The 21,984-nt window shown below is 42.4% G+C and overlaps 1 protein-coding gene across 4 annotated transcripts in view; it reads right to left on the bottom strand.

Moving 5' to 3' along the window:
• ell2 (elongation factor for RNA polymerase II 2) overlaps positions 1–21,984 on the bottom strand; it is a 208,711-nt gene that overhangs the window by 161,498 nt on the left and 25,229 nt on the right. The window lies entirely within an intron of this gene.

The raw sequence follows: 21,984 nt of genomic DNA, 5'->3' as shown, positions 1-21,984 counted from the left end.
GGCAAGTATTACAGAATGGAAAAAACAGTATATTTTTTTATAAAGAATCTATTTTCAGGAAATTACAATAAAGGCTTTGCATGTTCAATGACTTCAGGTACATTGATAGCAATCTTTGAAAAGGTTTTCTACAGTATTAACAGGAGTGGTAACAGGACTTTTTAAAACCACCTAAAACACAAGTACTAGCTTTCAGTATTTATATCAGATAGCACTGCAGACAGTTTAGTGCTGTCCATTATCTTTACATATATTATTCTCAACTTTCCACAGTTGACTCATACCACTGGTGCAGACTTCTACATGGGTCACCCCTCCACTTAGTCCAAACAAATTTCAGCCTCTGGTGGTGTGTGGCCAAGCTTCACCTTCTCCCCCTTGATTCCCAGTGGTCGTGGCAGCCACTGTATTTGCTATGTATAATGCTGGGCTAGGAAAAAAATATAATAATTCTATTGCCCATGTGCACTGAAGACCACAGCTGACTAAAGCTAACTGAGATGGTCAATTAGAAGTCCTACAAAAGTCTAATGTTGGAATCCAAGAAACAAAAGCACAATTCAGTCGATTTAGTCAATAAAATTGCTTAAGATTGGTACAAGCCCTGTAGAAATTTTCAAAATCTTCCACTGAAGATAAGTTACACTCTGGCCTCTCCCCTCAACATCATACAGCAAAATAAAAAACAAGCTATTGTGGTGTATGTAGTGGATTTTACAGATCACAAGTCATGAAAGCAAAGCTCAAGTAGCTCGAAGTAAATTCCGAGATGACTCAGTGGCAACACCTTCAGCACTGAGCCAGAAGGTCCAGGGGTCAAGCCTGATTTCATAGACTTAAGCACAATCTCAGCTGACACTCAGCATATGGAATACTTGCCTTTATTAGCCGAGGCATATAATACAAGAGAAGGGGAGGCTATGCTTGAACTGTATAAAACACTAGTTAGGCCACAGCTAGAGTACTGCGTGCAGTTCTGGTCACCACATTACAGGAAAGATGCGATTGCACTAGAGGGTAGATTTACAAGGATGTTGCCTGGATGAGAGAATTTTAGCTACGAGGAAAGATTGGATAGGCTGTATTTGTTTTCTTTGGAACAGAGGAGGCTGAGGGGAGACCTTTTTGAGGTGTATAAAATTATGAGGGGCCTGGATAGGAAGGATCAATTTGTCTTAGCAGAGGGGTCAACAACCAGGGGGCATAGATTTAAAATAATTGGTAGGAGGCTCAGAGGGGATTTGAAGGAAAATATTTTCACCGAGGGTGGGGAGAGTCTGGAACTCACTGCCTGAAAGGGTGGTAGAGGCAGAAATCCTCATCACGTTGAAAAAGTTTGGACGTGCACTTGAAGTGCCATAAGCTACAGTGCTACGGACCAAGAGCTGAAAAGTGGGGTTAGGCTGGATAGCTTTGTCGGCCGGCATGGACATAATGAGCCAAATTGCCTCCTTCTGTGCTGTAAATTTCTATGATTCTATGACTTCAGTCCAAAAAGAGTTCTGTGGACCAAAAAGAGTTCTATGACTTCAGTACAATACTGCAGTGTGTGTGGCTGTCTTTCAGATGGCATGTTAAACTGAAGCTCTGCCCACTCAGCTGGTCAAAATTTAAAGAGCAGCAGAGTTCTTCAGGTGTCTTGGAACAAACATTTATACCTCAATCAACACAAAACCAGATTATTTTGTCATTTATCTCTGCTGTTTGTGGGACTTTTCAAATTGGCTGTTGCATTTGCCTACTTTACAACATTGACTATAATGTGTAATCCACAGATTGTAGAGTTAGGATGTCTTGAAAAAATATATAATGTAAATCTTTTAAATTTTCCTTTAACATGATCAAACTAATTCTAAATAGTTGTACAATTATTTATCTATTTGCCCATTTATAGACAAAAAGGTTATTTATTTCAAGTTTCTAAGCTTTTCACTTAGTAACAATACCCTTTATGACAAGGACTGAAATTTTGATATCTAAAATAAGTTTATGATGGAACACCTGGGTTTTAAAGGATTAGGCAATAGAAAAGCTTTACTGGGTTACAATCATGATCCAGTCTACTGCTAATTCAAAGTAATATTTTGGCGATGATTTGAATGATCCAATAATTTGAATTAAGCAGTGTAATAACATGGTAAAGTGGGAATTTAATATGTACTTAAAAATTAAAATCAGCATTTGAAGTAATCAAGGTTGAATCAAGACTATACAGTCCCCACTGCGTATAACAGGAGCGCTGGTATTGATGATTTACCCACTATAAGCAGTGGACAATATTACTATTGCTAAATTTAAATAAAAGGAGATACGTGTCAGGAAAAATTTTTTTTTTTTTTAAAAACAGGCATCTATGAATAGTGGCCAAATTCAAACGGTGTTTTTTTTGGGAAGGAAATGGCAAATATTTTATGACAAGAGCTCAGCATTCAAGCTATTCGATATCTATTTTTAGATTTGCACCATCCTCCACGACGACATGCAGGCCTTGATCTTTACCAATGGGTCCATTACAATTCCAATCCCCGTCCGGACCGGGGTCAAACAGGGCTGCGTCATCGCCCCAACCCTCTTAATCTTCCTTGTTGCCATGCTCCACCTCAGTCAACAAGCTCCCCGTTGGAGTGGAACTAAATTGCAGAACCAGTGGGAACCTGTTCAACCTTCGTCTCCAGGCCAGGTCCAAGACCTCAGTCGTCGAGCTACAGTCATCATCTCATCATAGGCAGTCCCTCGGAATCGAGGCAAACTTGCTTCCACTCTCAGCATGAGTTCTTAGTTGGCTGAATAATCCAATAGGAGAACCACAGTCTCTGACACAGGTGGGAGAGATAATCATTGAGGGAAGGGATGGGTAGGACTAGTTTGCCGCACACTCCTTCCGCTGCCTGCGCTTGATTTCTGCATGCCCTCGGCGACGAGCTCAGCAGATGACGCATGCGTCTGTGCAGAGGCTGAACTCCAGGACATAGTCGACGTATTTACTGCGGCGTACGAAAACATGGACCTTACACTAAACATCCGTAAGACAAAGGTCCTCCACCAGCCTGTCCTCGTCACACAGCACTGCCCCCCAGTCAAGATCCACGGCACAGCCCTGGACAACGTGGACCATTTCCCATACCTCAGGAGCCCCTTAACAAGAGCAGGTATTGACAGCGAGATTTAACACCGCCTCCAGTGCGCCAGGGCAGCCTTTGGCCGCCTGAGGAAGTGTGTTTGAAGAACTGACCCTGCCAAGCTCATGGTCTGCAGGGCTTGTTCTCATTGGAACAGAGGAGACTGAGGGGAAGCCCCACTGAGGTGTACAAAATATTGAGGGGCCTATTTCCATTGGTGGATGAGTTAATTACGAGGGGGCATAGTTTTGAGGTGGTTAGTGGAAGGTTTAGAGGGGATTTGAGGGGGCGGCTTCTTCACGCAGAGGATTGTGGGGGTCTGGAACTCACTGCCTGGAAGGGTGGTGGATGCAGAAACTCTCACCACATTTAAAAAGATAGCCGGATGGGCACTTGAAGCGCCGTAACCTGCAGGATTACAGACCTTGAGCTGGTAAGTGGGATTAGACTGGATAACCTCTTGCTCGCTGGTGCAGATACGATGGCAAGTACTACAGGGAATTGAATACGGCCAGGGTGATCTCCTGGACTAGTTTTGATCGCCTGGTTGGGTCGGAGGGGGATTTTCCTAGATTTCCCACACTCAATTGACCTGGGGATTTTTTTTCTTTTAAAAACCTGTTTTGTTGTCTCTCCAAGGAGATCACATGGCTCCGGTTGGGGTGGAATGTAGAATGTTGCAGTGCAGGGGATGTCGCAGTTGTGTGAGGCAGACTGGTTGCTCTACCTTTCCACCATTGTTCATTGGTTTATATGTAACCTTCAGGGCTGCTGACCGAGGGCCGTGTGGCTTTGTTGGCCATCACGGACATGGGTCGAAATGGCCTCCCTCTGCACTATAGATTTGTGTTTTTAAGAAAGCTGCACAGAAATAGGTACAGGTTACAATTGGCTGGTGGTTGAGCTTGAGGGAGAGCTTGGGGTAGAGGACTCAGCTATGATGTCTTGGGCTGAAGATGGGCCAGCAATAGGATTTCCAAGTGTGGAAATTGCTGGTGTTGTCAGCCTTGGCATTATGCTGCAATACACAAACATATCAACCAATATTAATTGTTTAACTAATTTGGGCTTTTGTTTAACTTTTCCCTGAATTTTGTATACCTGCATTATTTCCTCTTCACTCATGAAGTTTCATTGCTCTAGGGTGTTAATTAATTCATGACAAAGACAATGCACACTTTTTCCACTTGATCAGCAACATTGTCATCCTCACCACTTTCATCCTTTTCCTCTGGACACAAAACCATGCCCACAATTTCTTCATCTGTCACTGTATGCACAACGGGAGCATCATTGTCCATGTCTTTTTTCACACTAGCGCAGCTTCACAAGTCAGCCCTTTTGCATATTCTAAAAGTTCAGCAATCATTTTCTTCTCTCTGAACACATGAAAACCTTCATCATCTGCAGCATCATCGCTATCTTCACTAAGCATAGTTGCTGGCCAGAGGTTATGCCAAGCATTATTCAAGGTGTTTCTAGATAACTCATTCCACGCATCCGCGGCTACCCATATGGTGTCCTTCTCAGAGAAACCTTTTGAGAATTGCTGTCATTCCCATGCCTCTGTTCACAGCAGTATGCAAACACCTCATTAATTCATTTTTGTAGAGACACTTCATTGATCTCAAAATTCCTCGGTCCATTGGCTGTACCAGTGATGTTACACTGGGAGATAAATAGATTCCATGGATATTATCCCTTACTAGAAGTTCAGCATCAGGATGTGCTGAGCAATTGTCTAAGAATATTTTACAGTTTTCTTCAAAGCCAGCTGCCCTTCAATGAGCACACGCCTGGAGAACACAATGCTTCTCAAACCAGTTCAGAAAAATTACCCTGGTTACCCATTCTCATAATGCACTGGGAATACTCACCCTTGAAACATCTTGGATGCTGGCTTTTCCCAATGACCATAAGCTTACACTTGTGTCCCATCCACATTTGCACAAGCAAGCACACTCAATCTATCTTTGACGTCTTTTACACCTGCTGGTGAGATTCTTCTGCTGCTCATGTTTTTCTCAGTACACAGTGCCAAAACAGTGCTGTCTTGTCGGCATTATAGATTTGCTCAGCCGAAAGGTTTTATCAGCAGCAATTAGGTTAACAAACTCATCTATATAACCTTCAGCTGCCTCATGATCTGATGTTTTTTGTTTTTTCACCACACACTTTCAATTACCTGATGCCATGACTCCTTTTAAATTTGGTTAGCAACTGAAGAGTAGTCACCAGTTGTGTGGAATATCACCATTGGGCCAGACAAAGGAACCTTTTCACTTCTGTCGCTACCACTCCATTACTCAATCCAACTCATTACTTTTAGGCTTATGCATAGTTTTTCCTCTTACTCATTTCTTTCTGAACATCACTTTCTGCATAAAACTTCATGCTGTGCTTTCCATGTTTTTTATTTCATAAATGGTGGAGATTCCAACACCATACTCCTCACAAGTCTTCTCACTGAAGCAACTCTATCAAATCTCTGAAGCAACTCCACTTTCTTGGCAACTGGCAATGAATTATGCTTCTTTGCACTACCTGGGCCCAATCAGGGTATCTGTTGGCCTTTTTGACATGATTGCAATGGCAAACACCACAAATTCACAATACAGGTGCAGCGTCCTGAATCTGGAGCCCTCTGGACAGAGGCCATTCTGGATTCCGCGTTTTTCTGGACTTTGGAACGCCTTTCTGATGTCACTAATCCAGAAACACCCAAGTTCTGGAATTTCCAGATTTTGGAACGTCGGGGGTGGGGGGGGGGGGGGCGGAGGTGAAGGTGCCCCGCTGCCATGGAGGAGCCGGTCTGGCAGGGCCCCACCAAAGCGGAGGTGGCCAGGCCAGCAGGCGAGGCGATGTCAAGCAGCAGTGTGGCAAGGCTCAAGGCCGGGCAGCGGCATGGCGAAGCCCACGGTCGGGCAGTGACTGAGGCCCGAGGTCAGGCAGCGGCAAAGCGATGGGTGGTGAGGTGAGGCCCGATGTTGGGCAGTGGCATGGCAAGGCCCAAGGTCAGGCAGCGGCATGGCGAGGCCCGAGATCTGGCAGCGGCAGCAGTGAGGTGAGGCCAGAGGTTGGGCAGCAGCGGGACCTCAAGGTCGGCAGGGTCCGGATTCCGGAACATTACAGATTCCAGACAACCCTGCCACCAATCGGTCCGGAGTCTGGAATTCTGGATTTGGGAGGCTGCACCTGTACTCTACCTTTAAACAGCAAAAAACACCACAGCACTCAGGTGGGGCCTGGTCGAGGGAGTACGTGGGTCAGGCAGGGTTGGCTCAGGTCACATGGGTTAGGTCGGGTCGCACATGGGTCGGGGTCGAGGGGCATTCCAAAAGGCTCTGACCGATCGCAGATCTGTAATGCGCCATTTTTTAAAAAAACTGTCCGGTTTTCTGACAATATTAACCGGATTCCAGACGACTCCTCCTGCAATCTGCAAAATGTCCGGTTTTCAGAATTCCAGATTTGGGAAGTTGTCCCTGTATACAAATCTGCAGTCAGGTGCTGATCTGACTCGAGATAAGCAGAGTGACAGTCCCTAGAGAGTCTCACTCATTGGAGCTTTGGCTACAAATTTGCACTAACTTCTTGCATCAATGCAAAGTGAAATCGCCTTGCACCGATACTACAGTTACAACATAAATTCAGTCTGAATTGCGTGTGCAGGGAAATAAAGTACTATTTTCAAATACCTTCTGGCTAAATTTATTTTAATGTTTTCATATTAGATTGTTGTAACAAATTCTGTACAATACACACAATTCAGGGCTTTCCATGAAAAACTAAGGGTTCAATTTTGGCAGAGTCCGTTTTTCGGCACACTTACCGGAGTTGCGGCGGTTATGTACGTTCAGAAACGCACCAAAAAAAAATGTTGGAACTTTGGCCGCTGTCTGACCTCTTCACTGTAGTCGCACAGCACAGCCAGTCATTCTGCGCTGGAAAATGTGCCAGGAAGTCTGCACATGCGCAGTAGCGCTGCGAGTCGATAATCAGCCATTTAAAGAGCTGCTTATGTTTCGCGACCAAATTTCTGAGGTAGAATATCTTGCTTTCTTGTTATTTTATTCATCAATTCACTCAGGGCTTGTGATAATGCTCTCACTTTTAAAGCTAGCTAGGATACAGAGAAAGGCAATAAGAGATGATCCTCAGATGCAAGCAATGCAGAGACAGAGCTGAACTTTGTTTCATTGGAGAAAAGATTAAAGAGGGGGTGGGGAGAACATGAATCCTGTCCTTAAACTTCTGAGAAGCACTAATTATGTGCTATTGATTTGGATTGAACTCTGGACAGAGTTTTTTGCTCTCTCTCTCTCAGCACTAAGATCGCAGCAGGAGGCCACTCGGCCAGGAGAACGGATAGAAATCACCAGCAGGCAGGAGCACTCAGTTCTCCTGCCTGCCCCAAGCCTAGGCAGAGTGGCCTCCCGCCCCAGCCCGCTGCCTTCCCAGGCCAAGTACAGAAAGTTGAATTGCAGTTTGATGATGAAGGTAGGACTTTAATTTATTTCATTTCTTAGAATTGTTGGTAGTTTTTGCAAAACTACTAACAGGCAAGGCTTGGTTGGTTGAGGTCCTCTCCACTTCCCACCCCTAGCCCAGGCCAAATGGCCTCCGATATACTTACCTGCATCAATTTCTTTATCTCTCCGCAAGGGTTTTCTGAAGTGGCCACATACGCTGGCCTAAGTAGAAATGGAGTAACTATTAGCTGGCCAAAGTTGCATAAATGGGCAGAACTGGTGTAGGTGGCTGGTAATGCCCCCTTTTGAGAAAAAAAAACCTAAAAAACGTAACTAAGTGAGTTACACTGGTGCAAATTGATTGGGGAAACTGGGGATTTTTAAGTTACACCAGAAAAAGCAGGTTACTCCCCAAAAAAAAAGCAACTCCTGGCCAAAATTGAGCCCTATATAATTGGCAGCTTTTATTTCCTCCAAGTAAAGTTATCCAAATTAATCTAGTTACCTGTAGAGATTTGTATTAACATGTACACTAAATTCTTGTTTCTGCAGTGTATATAAAGGAAATGAATTACAGCAGTAATTGTATCAATATTTTTAGATGACTTTGCCTTCAAGGCTTATGAATGTCATGTGAGCCTCCAAGATGGAGCAAGATCAATGCGAAACACAATGAACCATCTGGAGATGGTGGAACAATTTGGAAATTAGTGATTCCAAATTGAAAACCATGCCTGAAGGAAGAAATGTGGGGAAGAGACAAAAAGGGAAAAAAAAAACTATTACAGATCATCAATTTCTTTGATGAGATGTCACTGATAGCATGAAAGATTAATATAAAAAAGTGCTGGAATGCTAGGTATTTTTCAGATAAACAAACATCAACTTGCAATCCTAACTAAGTTGTTGTATATAATTTGTCTATGTAGTTTATTCACTTGTATGTATAGTTTACCTTGTAGCTGCATGTGGTTTCTGTAATCCACTGCAGATGTGGCAATGGAATCAAAAAGACCTTTAATACATTTTGGCCAACACTGCACTACATAACTGTTAGCCTAAAAATGGACACCGTTCTATTTTAAGTGAAAAAAAATCAATATTCACTCACTGTTCAGGAGGGAATATCCAAGCTATTAACTTTCTTATGGAGGACAGAATTTTAATCCAACACAACTTCAAGTTAAAAAAGATCACTAAATTGTTCCACCATTTCCAGATGGTTTATTTGTGCCTGAAGCAGAACCTTCACTCAATAGGAACATAAATTGAAGAATCAGAGAGGTCAACTTGCTGAATATAGTAATGTGCCCAATTATTCGATGATTAATCAGATTCTCTGAACTGCACATCTGCTGAGCAAGACTGTGCCAGGACTGGAGCCTCTTGAAATTTACACTAATGACCACAGTTTACCTGCCTCACAGCACCCAATACCATAAATTGGAAAAGAAATGCAAAAAAAGCTTTATAGAGAAAACATTAGTGTTTCATACTCAATTTGGTATTCACAAAAGGATATAACTGCTATGTTACATATATGTAATCTGTCCAACTGTCACTTCCAACTACAATAGCATTAAGTTCAAACTTTAGCCAATATGATTATTTGACATGTTCAAATTGGGGGGGGGGGGGGGGGGGGAAAGAGAAAGAGAGAAGAGGAGAGAGGAAGGAGGAGGAGAGGGACAAGGAGCAACAGGAAAAAGTATTTATATAGCATGTTTAACATAGTAAAACATCCCAAGGCACTTCACAGGAGAGCATTATCAAACAACATTTGACAGACACGAGGAGATATCAGGAGATATTAGGTTTTAAAGGAGCATCTTGAGAATAGAGGTTTAGGGAGGGAATTCCAGAGCTTGGGCCTTGGCAGCTGAAGACAAGGCCACTAACAGTGGAACGATTAAAACTGGGAATGTTCAAAAAGCCAGTATTGGAGGAGCGCAGATATCTGAGAGTTGTACGGCTGGAGGAGATTAGCTAGATAGGGAAAAGTGAGGCCATGGAGGGATTTGAAAACAAGGATGAGAATTTTAAAAATTGAGGCACTGCTTTGCAGGGCAAAAGATGGAAACAAGACATTAATTTAGAATATATTAAAAAATTGAGAATCTATATTTTAAATTAAGATGGCAAGCCAGTGCCACATTTCAACAGACATCTCATCAAGTCTCTTGCTGAAAACAAGTTCAAACCAACACTTGATGTACAGCAATCAGGAAGTTTCATCTTTGCACAGCAATTCTAAGAATTAAGGTCCAGTAAGGTGTTTACTTGTTGAATTGATAATTACAGGCCACCTTGCACTTTGACATTGTGAAGTCAGAGAAAACAAGACGCAACATAAAAATACTTCCATATCAAACTGTTTAAAGCACTTTACAACAACTTGCATTTATATAGCACCTTTAACAGAAAACTGTCTACATTTCACAGCAGTGATTGGACAAGTATTGACACAGAATCGGAGAAGATATTTATCGAGGTGATTAAAAGCAGAGTCAAAGAGATGGGTTTTAAAGATGGTTGAACAGAAGGTGGAGAGGTGGTGAAGTTTAGGGAGTGATTTCCAGAGCATGGTGAAGGGAGATGGCAGAAGATACATCGCCAATAATTGGGGGGGGGGGCGCAAATGCACAAGAGGCCAGAATTGGAAAAACACAATTTGGTTGGGGTTATGGGGCTGGAAGGGGTTACAAAGTTAGGGAAGGACATGAAGGGATTTAAAAATGAGAATAAAATTTTAAATTGGAGACTTTGAGGGACTCGGAACCAATATAGGTCAACAAAGATATGGATAAGTAGGACTTGATCCAGGATAGAATACCGACAGCAGAGTTTTGGATGAGCTGAAATTTATGAAGCGGAGGAGGATGGGAAGGCAAGCATTAAAATAATTGAGCGACTAAGGCATGGATGGCTGAGTGTTTCAACAGCAAATGGGCTGAGTCAGTAGCCAAGGCAAGCAATGATGTGCAATTAATTATTTAAAAAAAATGTTTAAGTGCTGTGACTTATGCAGGCAAATGTTCAACATCTGCATTGGCAAATGAAATACATTAGAAACACTTCCTACAGTATCAGAATGATTTCTTAAAACTATTCAACTGGAAGTGTTGTATACACTACACCTCGTGAAAAATATTAAAAACAAAGCTTACCTCCAGAAAACAGACAGATGTTCAGGTGAAATGATTGAAAACAACCCAGAGGCTCAGCAAACAAATTGGCCTAGAAATCCTGGTCGGTTGCTTCCCACAGGCAATCGGGTAAAAATGTAAAAAAAGATGCGCGCTTACCTGAACCTGCTGCGCCTACAAAAGATCCCGGTCCTGAGGCCTCCACTGACTGCGCTTTGGAGCACGTACACATCGGGATGGCCGTAGAGCTGGAGCTGCAGTCACATGGCTCTGGGCAGCCAATCCAGGTAAAGTATATACCAGGTGCAGCGGCGAAAATCCAGAGTTCTGAAATCCGGATCGATCAGTGGCAGGGTCGTCCAGAATCCGTAAAATGTTCTGGAATCCAGACCCGCCGACCTTGGGGTCCCGTCGGCGGGGGCCCGCCCAAACATCTCTTCGGCAGGGTCCCAAGGGTTCCAGATTCTCGATGCTGCACCTGTACTCATAAGGAGAACTCTATGTTGGGAGTTCCCATTATGATTGAGAAAGCCCGCCCCCCCCACTCCCAAACACAAAATACCACATTAATTTAAATTAGTTATGCATTATAAAAAAATATATTTTTCCAATTTTGAGTTTTTTAATTTATGGTTTAAAATAAACTTACCATAGTGCAGATGGTTTCCAACAATAAAGTGTTTATTTTGTATATTTTAAAACTCTTACACCTGTAAAAGTAGGCTATGCGCCTGCTTTTATCAGGCGCAAGAGTTTTCAGGATATCCGCTGGGCAAGATATGGATAAATACTGCAATCTTGCCCATGAGAATGTCCTGGATGTGGATACAGAAGATCTGTCAAGCCAGCTTTTGCGATGCCTTCCCGGGTCCGTTCACACTCTGTACAGACCCGGGAGGCCGGAATTTCTGGGCCATTGAGTCAGTGAACAGGCAGACCAAGAAGGTCCCAGGTTCAATACCTTCTTTGTGCAGAGGTAGCGGATCTCATCCATGGTAAGGAATCAGCACTACCCCAAAAGGTTAAAGAATGCAAATCATTAACTTACAACATAGAGCTAAGCAGCCATGTGGATTAATCAAGGAGGTAACTTTGCAGATAATGAATAGGGACACAAGAGCATAACAGTAGTAGGCCAATCAGCCCTTCGAACTTGATCATGGCTGACCTACCTCAACTCCACCTTCCCGCACTATCCCCATATCCCTCGATTTCTTTAGTATCCAAAAATCTAGCGATCTCGGTTTTGAATATACTCAACAACTCAGCATCCACTTCTCCCTGGGGTAGAGAATTCCAAAGATTGACAACTCTGACCTCCGGGTTTGTCATGAAGTAGAGATGGACTTTCCAAACACCTCATTAACAAGCCCAGTACAGAGAGAATGTATTGTACCATTTTTTTTTTTGAGATTCTATTTGAAGATAGCCTTACCCATAACTCAAAGACCACAAGTTATGAAAAAAGAGAGGCAGGGATGGACTTGCCATATGGGAAATTGGGAGATTTCCCAATGTGCAGCATTGTTGGCGTCTCTTTTATCCCATTAGAATCCCCAAGAATCCTGCAGCCTTTCAGGGGAACCAGTCCACCTCTGGTTACAGAATTTGCAAAAAGACTTGGTACTTTACCAATAAAGCCCAATATTCTCAGGTATTTACTTAATGAAAAAATAAAGCAACTTGGATTGACAAAATGGCAGATGAAAAAGCATAGAATAACAAAATCCTAACAGATGAAAATGCTAATCAACTTTAGTAAGGTTCAAAACAATTCTTTGCTCAATTCTTTTGATTAAATTGGGCTGTTTAACAATCAGCATCTGGAGCTTGCTGCCCAATCTGCTAGACACCAACTACTAGATAAGAATCTTCACTCAAGAATTTAAAAAGCTTACAAAGAACTAATGTTAAATCCCATAGAGGACCAACAGCAGTATAAAGAGTTGCTTGCCACAACTATTTTAAGCAACCTTTTTAAAGAATGGTAAACCAGTGAGTCATAATCATTGAAAATGTGCAATTGCTGCCATATTCGCTTGATTAGAGTTCAGCTTCAGTAGGTATAGAAGATATTTACAAGTGTTAGCTGAGCTCAGTGGCAGCACTCTCCTCAGTCAGAAGTTTGTGCATTTAACTCCACTCCAGGATTGGAGCAAAATGTTGTGTAATGCTTCAGTACAGTACGGAGGGAATGCTGCACCATCAGAAGCACCATATTTCAGATGAGATGTTAAACGAGACTCCCATCTACCTGTTGAGGTGGATGTGTAAAAAAAAAAATCAAAGAACAGAGTTCTTCCAAGGACCTGCCCAACATTCATTTCTCATCAAAACAGATTAATTGATCATACATTTCATCTTAGTGGAACCTTCTGTACAATAAATTGGTTTACCCGTACAAAAAAACAATTTACTATTCTTCAAAAGTAATTAATTCACTGTGAAATCTTTTGGGACGTCCCAAGGATGAGACACGCCATATAAATGCACAATATGAAGCTGGGCAGATGAAATTAAATTTCAGACAAATGTAAAAGTATTGCAGTGAAGTACAGCAGAGACAAACACCATGAATGCTGTCAAAGCAGCCAAGGATGGAAGTTGAAAGAAAGCGCAGTGTCTTAAGACATTAAACACATCCAATCAATATAGAGCAGAAATAAAGGCCACAAGAATATTCAACTATACACCTAAAACAAGTCAGAGGAAGTCATGATCAAAATGTATTGTGCACAAGCCAGGCCACACTTTGCACACCTTATCCAACTCTAGTCACTAAGACTCGAGGCATTAAAGCATTGAAGACAGAGAAAAATCACAAGGCTGATTCATAGTGTCAAAGAACTGTGATAGGAGGAAAGACGAGAGAAATGTGGTCTTTTTAAACTGTGATAGGGGATTTCTGAGGTGTGACCCTAGAGGTATGCAAGATAGTTAATGGTATGGAAAAGATAAATCTGAAAAATTACTTAAAATTGCAAGAATAGGACATGGGGACACAGGTTCAAATTAGTAAATGGTAAATTTAGAATGGTTACTGGGAAGTTTTTTCCCCCACACAAACAATACATGGGATGGACTCCCAGATAAAGTAATGGACACAAACATCCTAGAATAATTAAAAGGGACTATATGTACTGCACTTTTTTTGATGGACAGGAACTTGGACTGGGGCAAGGCACTTTGGCTGGCCCTTACTGTCTTCTGGAGAGCTGTGTCTTCTGTCACTTCAGGAAGTCAAAGTGGATCGAGTTACAGGTCAGAGACCTTGGGATGGGCAGTTCCAGTTACACATTCCTGTGAAATTTCAGGGTGTGGCTTATCCTCCAAGGGGACCAATCAAACAAAGGGTGGAGCATGTTGGCCATTTTGGCAGTACAAACACGTCCTAATTAAAAACAATTAGATGCTACAATTGAGGGGCAGGAAAATTCAGAACATTTCTGAATGGAAGATAGATGTGTGAAATGGCCATCATCTTTAATTCAGACAAAAGGAGAGATCAAGACCTACTTCATTATACAATATACCAGATTTATTGTCCATCCAAAGGAGCACAGTACCCTGCACCCAAGTCTTGTTCTTCCTGGGGACTGGTGCTGCAACATAACTTTCCAAGATTTCTGGACACAAAGTCTTGCAACTAGTGTCAGTGAAAAAGGAAACAACAGGGCAACCTCCATAAAGTTTTCCTTTCACAAACAGCAGATCCTGAGCTGACAATCTATTTCCAACAACCAAGCGTTGTAGCAATGCAGACAACCAAGCAGCTCAAATACAAAAGCAAAATACTGCAGATGCTGGAAATCTGAAATAAAAACAGAAAATGCTGGAAATACCCAGCAGTTCAAGCAGCATCTGTGGAGAGAGAGAGAGAAAGAGTCAACATGTCAGGTCAACGACCTTTGAATTGAAAGTAGTCTTGCATCAAAGATAGAATGAAGTTTGCTCGAAGGATGAGAATGAGAATCAGCAGAGATCCTGCACAACTTTATAACAGGCAATTATAAGCCCTCAAAAATTGCTGGAAGTGTGTGGGACAAGTCTTTATTATTCTCAGCTCAGTCAATCTTGCCCTGCTTTAGGTCTGTGAAGTATTGCAGTTAAGTAATGGGGCTAATCAAAAGCTAAAAAAGGATTTGCTAGACTACTACCCAAGTTACATCTCAGACATGCAAGAAGCCCATCATCACAAGAATGAAGAGACAAGCAAATGTTACAGCAATGCAAAAACAAGGCCATACGGCCTCTCAAGCCTGCTCGCCATTCAGTATCATGGCTGACCTTCTACCTCAATTCAATTTTCCCAGCGGTTCCCGTATCCCTCAAGTACCTTGGAATCCAAACATCAATCTCAAGCCTTGAATATATTCAAAAACTGAGTATCCACAGTCTTCTGGGGTAGAGAATTCCAATAATTCACAACCCTCCAAATGAAGAAATTTATCAGTCCTAAATGGCCGCCAACCCCCTACCCCGACACTAAGCTCCCTAGCAGCAAAGCCCATAGACTACTCCAGATTCAGCATCTCAGGGCATCTCCAGCCAGGGGAAATAGCACCTCAGCATCTACCTTGTCAAGCCCTCTCAGAATCTTGTATGTTACAATAAGATCACACCTCATTCTTCTAAACACCAGAGAGTATAGGCCTAATCTACTTAATCGCTCCTCATAGGACAACCTCTCATCCCATGGATCAATCCAGGTGAACCTTTGTTGCCCCCCCTTCTAAAAAGGCAAGTATATTCTTCCTTAGGTACAGAGACCAAAACTGTACAGGCGTGATCTCACCAAAGCCCTGTACTATTGCAGCAAGACTTCCTTATTTTTGTACACCAACCCAACAGGCACTTAATGAATACACTCAAAAGATTTAACCTGTCTCCATATGGCTGCTTGTTTACATGGAAGTAAGCTGTCCAGTCTCTTGGGCAAACTGGCTTGAAAGATCTGATGCTGTTACAATCTTGAATATCACCGGAGAGAAATCTGTTCCAAAGTCTGAAGCAAAGAACCTTCTCTATATTATTTTTTTGGTGTATCTGGAATAGCCCATGGGCTTTGGTCACTAGCATTTGAAACCCTCAAGCAGACACCTCTACTTGTTCCCCACAGAGCTTTACCATGAAAGTCACCAATCTGCAACTTCCATGGGAGGGCCAAGCATGATAGTACTGCAGTATTGCCTGGATAAGATACCCAGTTTGAGGTTCATCAGGTTGGAAAGAGCACCAGAAATAACAATTGAGCTCGTGACCCTGGATTCCAGGCACTGCAGTTAGTCCTGATCAGTGACTTTCCTCCTCCCTCCCACATTGGGAAAGGGGTCAGTTCAGAGGATGCAAGGAAGAAAAATCTAATTTTGATCACAACGGATGCACAAACCAACTATGTAAACACAGGTTGAATAGCAAAGTACACATTTTTCTTAGCATTTTCCCCTTCTGGGTAGCAATCCCAGTTTTAACATTCTACTTTATTTAATAACTAATGTTACAAGCATTAAGATATCATTCAGAAATATCAGCAGTAACATTTTAAATAAGGAATTTCCACTGCAAACCCATTTAAGCACATCAACTATGTTTTTTTTTTAAATTGATATAAATCAAGACATTACGTTACAAGACAAAGTGATGGTCATTGCCAGTCAAATGACGCGTAATAGACCTGCTTTTAACAAGATCATAATAGTAGTAGGGAATAGGCTACTCCACTGGTTATTTTAGTCTCTACTTTCTCGGAAAGGAAAAATTATCACTTCATTTCGAAAGACTGATCAATCAAGGACAGTCAGCATGGATTTGTTAAGGAAAGGTAGTGTCTGACTAACTTGATTTAATTTTTCTGAGGCAACAAAGAGGGTCGATGAGGGTACTGTATTTGATGTAGTGTATATGGATTTTAGCAAGGCTTTTGATAAGGTCCCACATGGCAGAATGGTCAGGAAACTAAAAGCCCAGGGAATCCAAGGCAAAGTGGCAAGTTGGATCCAAAACTGGCTCAGAGGCAGGAAGCAGAGGGTAATGGTTGATGGGTGTTTGTGGAGGGAAAACTGTTTTCACTGGGATCCTGAGGGCTGAGTGCTTTTTGTGGTATTATATCAATTATTTAGACGAATGCAAGGGGTATGATTAAGAAGTTTGCAGATGATACAAAAATTGGCTGTATGGTTGATAATGAACAAGAAAGTTGTAGACTGCAGGAAGGTATCAATGAACTGGTCAGAATATTTGCCAATGGAATTCAATCCAGAAGTGTGGGGAAGGCCAACAAGGAAAGAGAATACACATTAAATGGTAGGACATAGAAGTGTAGAGGAACAAAGGAACCTTGGAGTGCAGTTCCGCAGATCCCTAAATGTAGCAGGCCTGCAGATAAGGTGGTTAAGAACGCATACGGAATACTTGTCTATTAGCTGAGGCATAGAATACAAGATTAGGGAGGTTATGCTTGAACTGTATAAAACACTAGTAAGGCCACAGCTAGAGTACTGCGTGCAGTTCTGGTCATCACATTACAGGAAAGATGTGGTTTGCACCAGAGGGTAGAGGAGATTTACGAGGATGCTGCCTGAACTGGAGAATTTTAGCGACAGAAAGATTGGATAGGCTGAGCTTGTTTTTTGGGGAAACAGAGGAGGCTGAAGGCAGACGTTATTGAAGTGTATAAAATTAAGAGGAGCAGAGATAGTCGGTAGGAAGGACCCATTTCCCTTAGAGGGGTCAACAACCAGCAGACATAGATTTAAAGTAATTGGTAGGAGGTTGAGGGGGGATTTGAGGGTATCTTTTTCACCCAGAGAGTGGTGGGGGTCTGGAACTCACTGCCTGAAAGGGTGGTAGAGGCAGAAACCCTCACCACATTTAAAAAGTACTTGGATGTACACTTGAAGTGCCGTAACTTTCAAGTCTACTGACCAAGAGCTGGAACGTGGGATGAGGCTGGATCTCAGTCAGCCGGCACGAATACGATGGCCCGAAATGGCCTCCTTCCGTGTTATAAATTCTATGGTCTGCTCTTGGAGAGGAATTAAGCTGCTACCAAGTCAGGCTCATTTAACTGCTTAATGGAGAAGAAACTTGTTCATGTAGGTCAAATTACATTCAAGGTGGAGATTCAAACTTGGGGCCCTTGCAACATTAGAAATATTGATAGGCTGGCAGCCTCCAATTAGCATATAGACTTTTTCAGTTCAATAAAATACAGGACACATCCTTGGGCAGAAGAATCAAGTACCAGCAAATGAAAATAGCTGTGGGCACTTGACATCAACAATTTCTACATATTACTTTAGCACAGCTATTCTGTACAATATCCATCTATTGACTCCTGTTGGAAATGGAGGTGTGCAATTGCCACGCGAATACAACAATATAATGTGGTACCCTTGTTTAAGAAGGGAGAAAGGGATAGGTCAAGTAATTCCAGGCCTGTCAGCCTAACCTCAGTGGTGGGGAAATTATTGGAAAAAGTCTTGAAAGACAGGACAAATCTACATTTCGAAAGGCATGGATTAATTAGGGACAGTCAGCATGGATTTGTTAAGGGAAGATAGTGTTTGACTAATCTGATTGAATTTTTTTTGAGGAGGTAACCAGGAGGGTCAATGAGGGTAGTGCGTACGATGTAGTGTATATGGACTTTAGCAAAGCTTTTGTTAAAGTCCCACACGGTAGACTGGTCACAAAGGTTCAAGCCCATGGGATCCAGGGCAAAGTGGCAAGTTAGATCCAAAATTGACGGAGGTAGGAAGCAAAGGGTAATGGCTGATGGATGCGTGAGATTGGAAGGATGCTTCCAGTGGGGTTCCGCAGGGCTCAGTAGAGTCCCTTGCTTTTTGTGGTATACATCAATGATCTAGATTTGAATATAGGGAGTATGATTAAGGAGTTTGCAGTGACAGTAAAATTGGCTGTGTGGTTGATAATGAAGACAAAAAAGTCATGAACTGCAGAAGGATATCAATCTGCTGGTCAGGTGGGCAGAACAGTGGCAAATGGAATTTAATTCGGAGAAGTGAGGGGTAATGCACTTGGGGAGGGCTAATAAGGAAAGGGTGGGAAAGTGTAGATGAACAAAGGGACCTTGGGAGTGTTTGTCCACAGATCCCTGAAAGTAGGCCAGGTGGATAAGGTGATTAAGAAGGCATACAGAATGCTTGCCTTTATTGGCCGAGGCATAGAATACAAGAGCAGGGAGGTTATGCTTCAATTGTATAACACTCTGGTTAGGCCACAGCTGGAGTACTGCGTGCAGTTCTGATCACCATATTATTGGAAAGACATGATTGCACTAGAGGGTGCAGGGGAGACTGGAGAAACTTAGCTATGAGGACAGATTGGATAGTCTGGGTTTGTTCTCCTTGGAACAGAGGAGGCTGAGAGGAGACCTCATTGTGTATAAAATTGAAAGGAGCCTGGATATAGTGGATAGCAAGAGTCTATTTCCCTTGGAGGGGTCAATTACAAGGGAGCATAGTTTTGAAGTGGTTGGTGGAAAGTTTAGAGGGGATTTGATGGGAGGCTTCTCCACGCAGAGGGTTGTGGGGGTATGGAACTCACTGCCTAAAAGGATGGTGGATGGAGAAACCCTCACCACATTTAAAAGGTGCTTGGATGGGCACTTGGAAGTGCCATAACCTGTAGGGTTACAGACCTAGAGCTGGTAAGTGGGGATTAGACTGGATAACCTCTTGTTGGCTGGTGCAGATACGGTGGCAAGTATGGCAGGGCATCGAATACAGCCAGGATGATCTCCTGGACTAGTTTCAATTGCCTGGATGGGTCGGAGAGGAATTTTCCCAGACTTATTTCTCCAATTGGCCTGGATTTTTTTAGCCTCTCCCAGGAAATCACATTGCTCCGGTTGGGGTGGAGTGTAGAATGTTACAGTGCAAGGGGTGTCACAGTTGTGTGGGGCGGACTGGTTGGGCCGGATGTTCTTTACCTTTCCGCATTTGTTCATTGGTTTATATGTAACCTTCAGGGCTGTTCAGAGGGCCATGTGGCTCTTTGTCGGCCGGTGGGGACACGATGGACTGAAATGGCCTCCTCCCGCGCTGTAGATTTCTGTTTCTGTAAGATGTAGGAGAAGTAGGCCATTTGGCCCCTCGAGCCTGCTCCACCATTCAATAAGATCATGGCTGATCTGATCTTGGTGTCAACTCCACTTCCCTTCCTGCTCCCCATAACCCGAGACTCCCTTATTGTTCAAAAATCTGTCTACCTTCACCTTAAATATATTCAATGACTCATCCTCCGCAGCTCTCTGGGGTAGAGAATTCCAAAGATTTACAACCCTCAGAAGAAATTCCTCTTCATCTGATTGAAATGGGCGACCCCTTGTTCTGAAACTATGCCCTCTAGTTCTAGATTCCCCACGAGGGGAAAGATCCTCTCTGCATCTATCCTGTCAAGCTCCCTCAGAATCTTATACATTTCAATAAGATCCCCTCATTCTTCTAAACTCCAATGAGTATAGGCCCAACCTACTCAACCTTTCTTCATGAGACAACCCTTTCATCTCAGGAATCAACCTCGTGAACCTTCTCTGAACTGCCTTCAATGCCTCAAATAAGGAGACTAAAACTGTACACAGTAATCCAGGTGTGGTCTCACCAACACCCAGTACAATTGTAGGACTTCTCTACTTTTATATCCAATATAAAGGCCAACATTTGCCTTCCTAATTACGTGCTGTCCTTTGTTTCATGCACAAGGACCTCCAGATCCTTTTTCACAGAATTTTGTAATCTCCTCATTTATATAATAATTTGCTTTATTTTTCCTATCAAAGTGGATAACTTCACATTTTTCCACATTAGGCAAAAAATTGTCACTTAGCCTATCCCTTTGCAAATTATGCGTGTCCTCCTCACAACTTGCTTTCCCACCCATCATTGCATCAGCAAATTTGGCTACTTTACACTGTTCCTTTATCCAAGTCATTAATGTAAATTGTAAATAGTTGAGGCCCCAGCACTGACCCCTCTGGTTACAGTTTGCCAATATGAAAATGATCCATTTATCCCAACTGTTTGTTAGCTAGCCAATCCTCGATCCATGCTAATATATTAACCCCAACATCTTGTGCAGTAACATTTTTGTGTGGTACCTTATCGAATGCCTTCTGGAAATCTGAAGACAGGATTGGGCTCAGATGTGATGGCCTCTTAGCATTGATGGCAGGCTAATCAATCAATGATATAAGTAACAGCTACATGGTCAATACACCAGACTTTTAGCCTTCAAGAAGGCAACAGATACAAGAACAACATTAGTCAGGAGGGAAAATAAATAGAACACAAGTACCAGGGTATTGTTTTTTTTTAAATAAATACACCATTTAAAAAATGTCAAAACTCACCAAAAGTAAGCTATAAAGTGGGAGGGTTCAATAGGGATATTTTGCACTTTACACCTTTACAACTGGCTGCAATATTTTGACAGGTTCAGTACAGTAATCCAAAACAGATTTACAGTAAAACTCAACATTTTGGTTAGGCTTAAAGTTTAAGCAAATGATAGTTAATCCAAAAAAAACCAAGATGGAATTGTAAAATTTTACTATTTTCTAAAATAAACAGTAAAATAAGGACAGTGTTCAGAAAAATAATTAGTCTGCCAAAAGACCGAAACACACAATAGTGAATTCTGCGCGCGTGCGCAGCAGCTCCTGGCCCCCAGATTCGGTGTGTGTGTGCTGCTGGCTGTGTGGGAGGGGCCCGAAGCACGCAGCCCCTAGCCCTGGCCAGGCTCCCAAACAGGTAGGTGAGGTAGGAACTTTTAATTTTTTATTTATTAATTTATCTATCATTTATCATTGATGACGGTTCTTAATTTTTAAAAGGGAAGTATTCAAGGCTTTGGGAAATCCCCCAACTTCCCTTCCACCCCACACCCCCCCCCCCACCCCAATCTCTGGGGGCTTACCTGCGCCTAATTCTAAAGTGTACGCAAAGTTTTTGTGAGCGTACAAAAGTCGACACTTACTCCGTTCTAAGTTAGTTTGGAGTAATTTTTCGGTGCCTAAACTTGCAAAAAAGGCACAAGTGGGTGGTAACGCCCCCTTTTGAAAAAAAAACTGAACTGAAACTAAACTAAACTAACTCGAGAACTGGAGCAAACTAAATGCCAAGAATTGCAATTTCTAAGTTACTCCAAACTAAACGAGTTCCCCCCCCCAAAAAAAAATAGGAGCAACTCCACCCAAAACTTCAGTCCATAACATGCAAGTTATCT

This window comes from Pristiophorus japonicus, chromosome 1 (genome assembly GCF_044704955.1).
Source record: "Pristiophorus japonicus isolate sPriJap1 chromosome 1, sPriJap1.hap1, whole genome shotgun sequence".
NCBI classification, from domain to species: domain Eukaryota; kingdom Metazoa; phylum Chordata; class Chondrichthyes; family Pristiophoridae; genus Pristiophorus; species Pristiophorus japonicus.
This window is presented reverse-complemented; position numbering and strand designations above follow the sequence as displayed.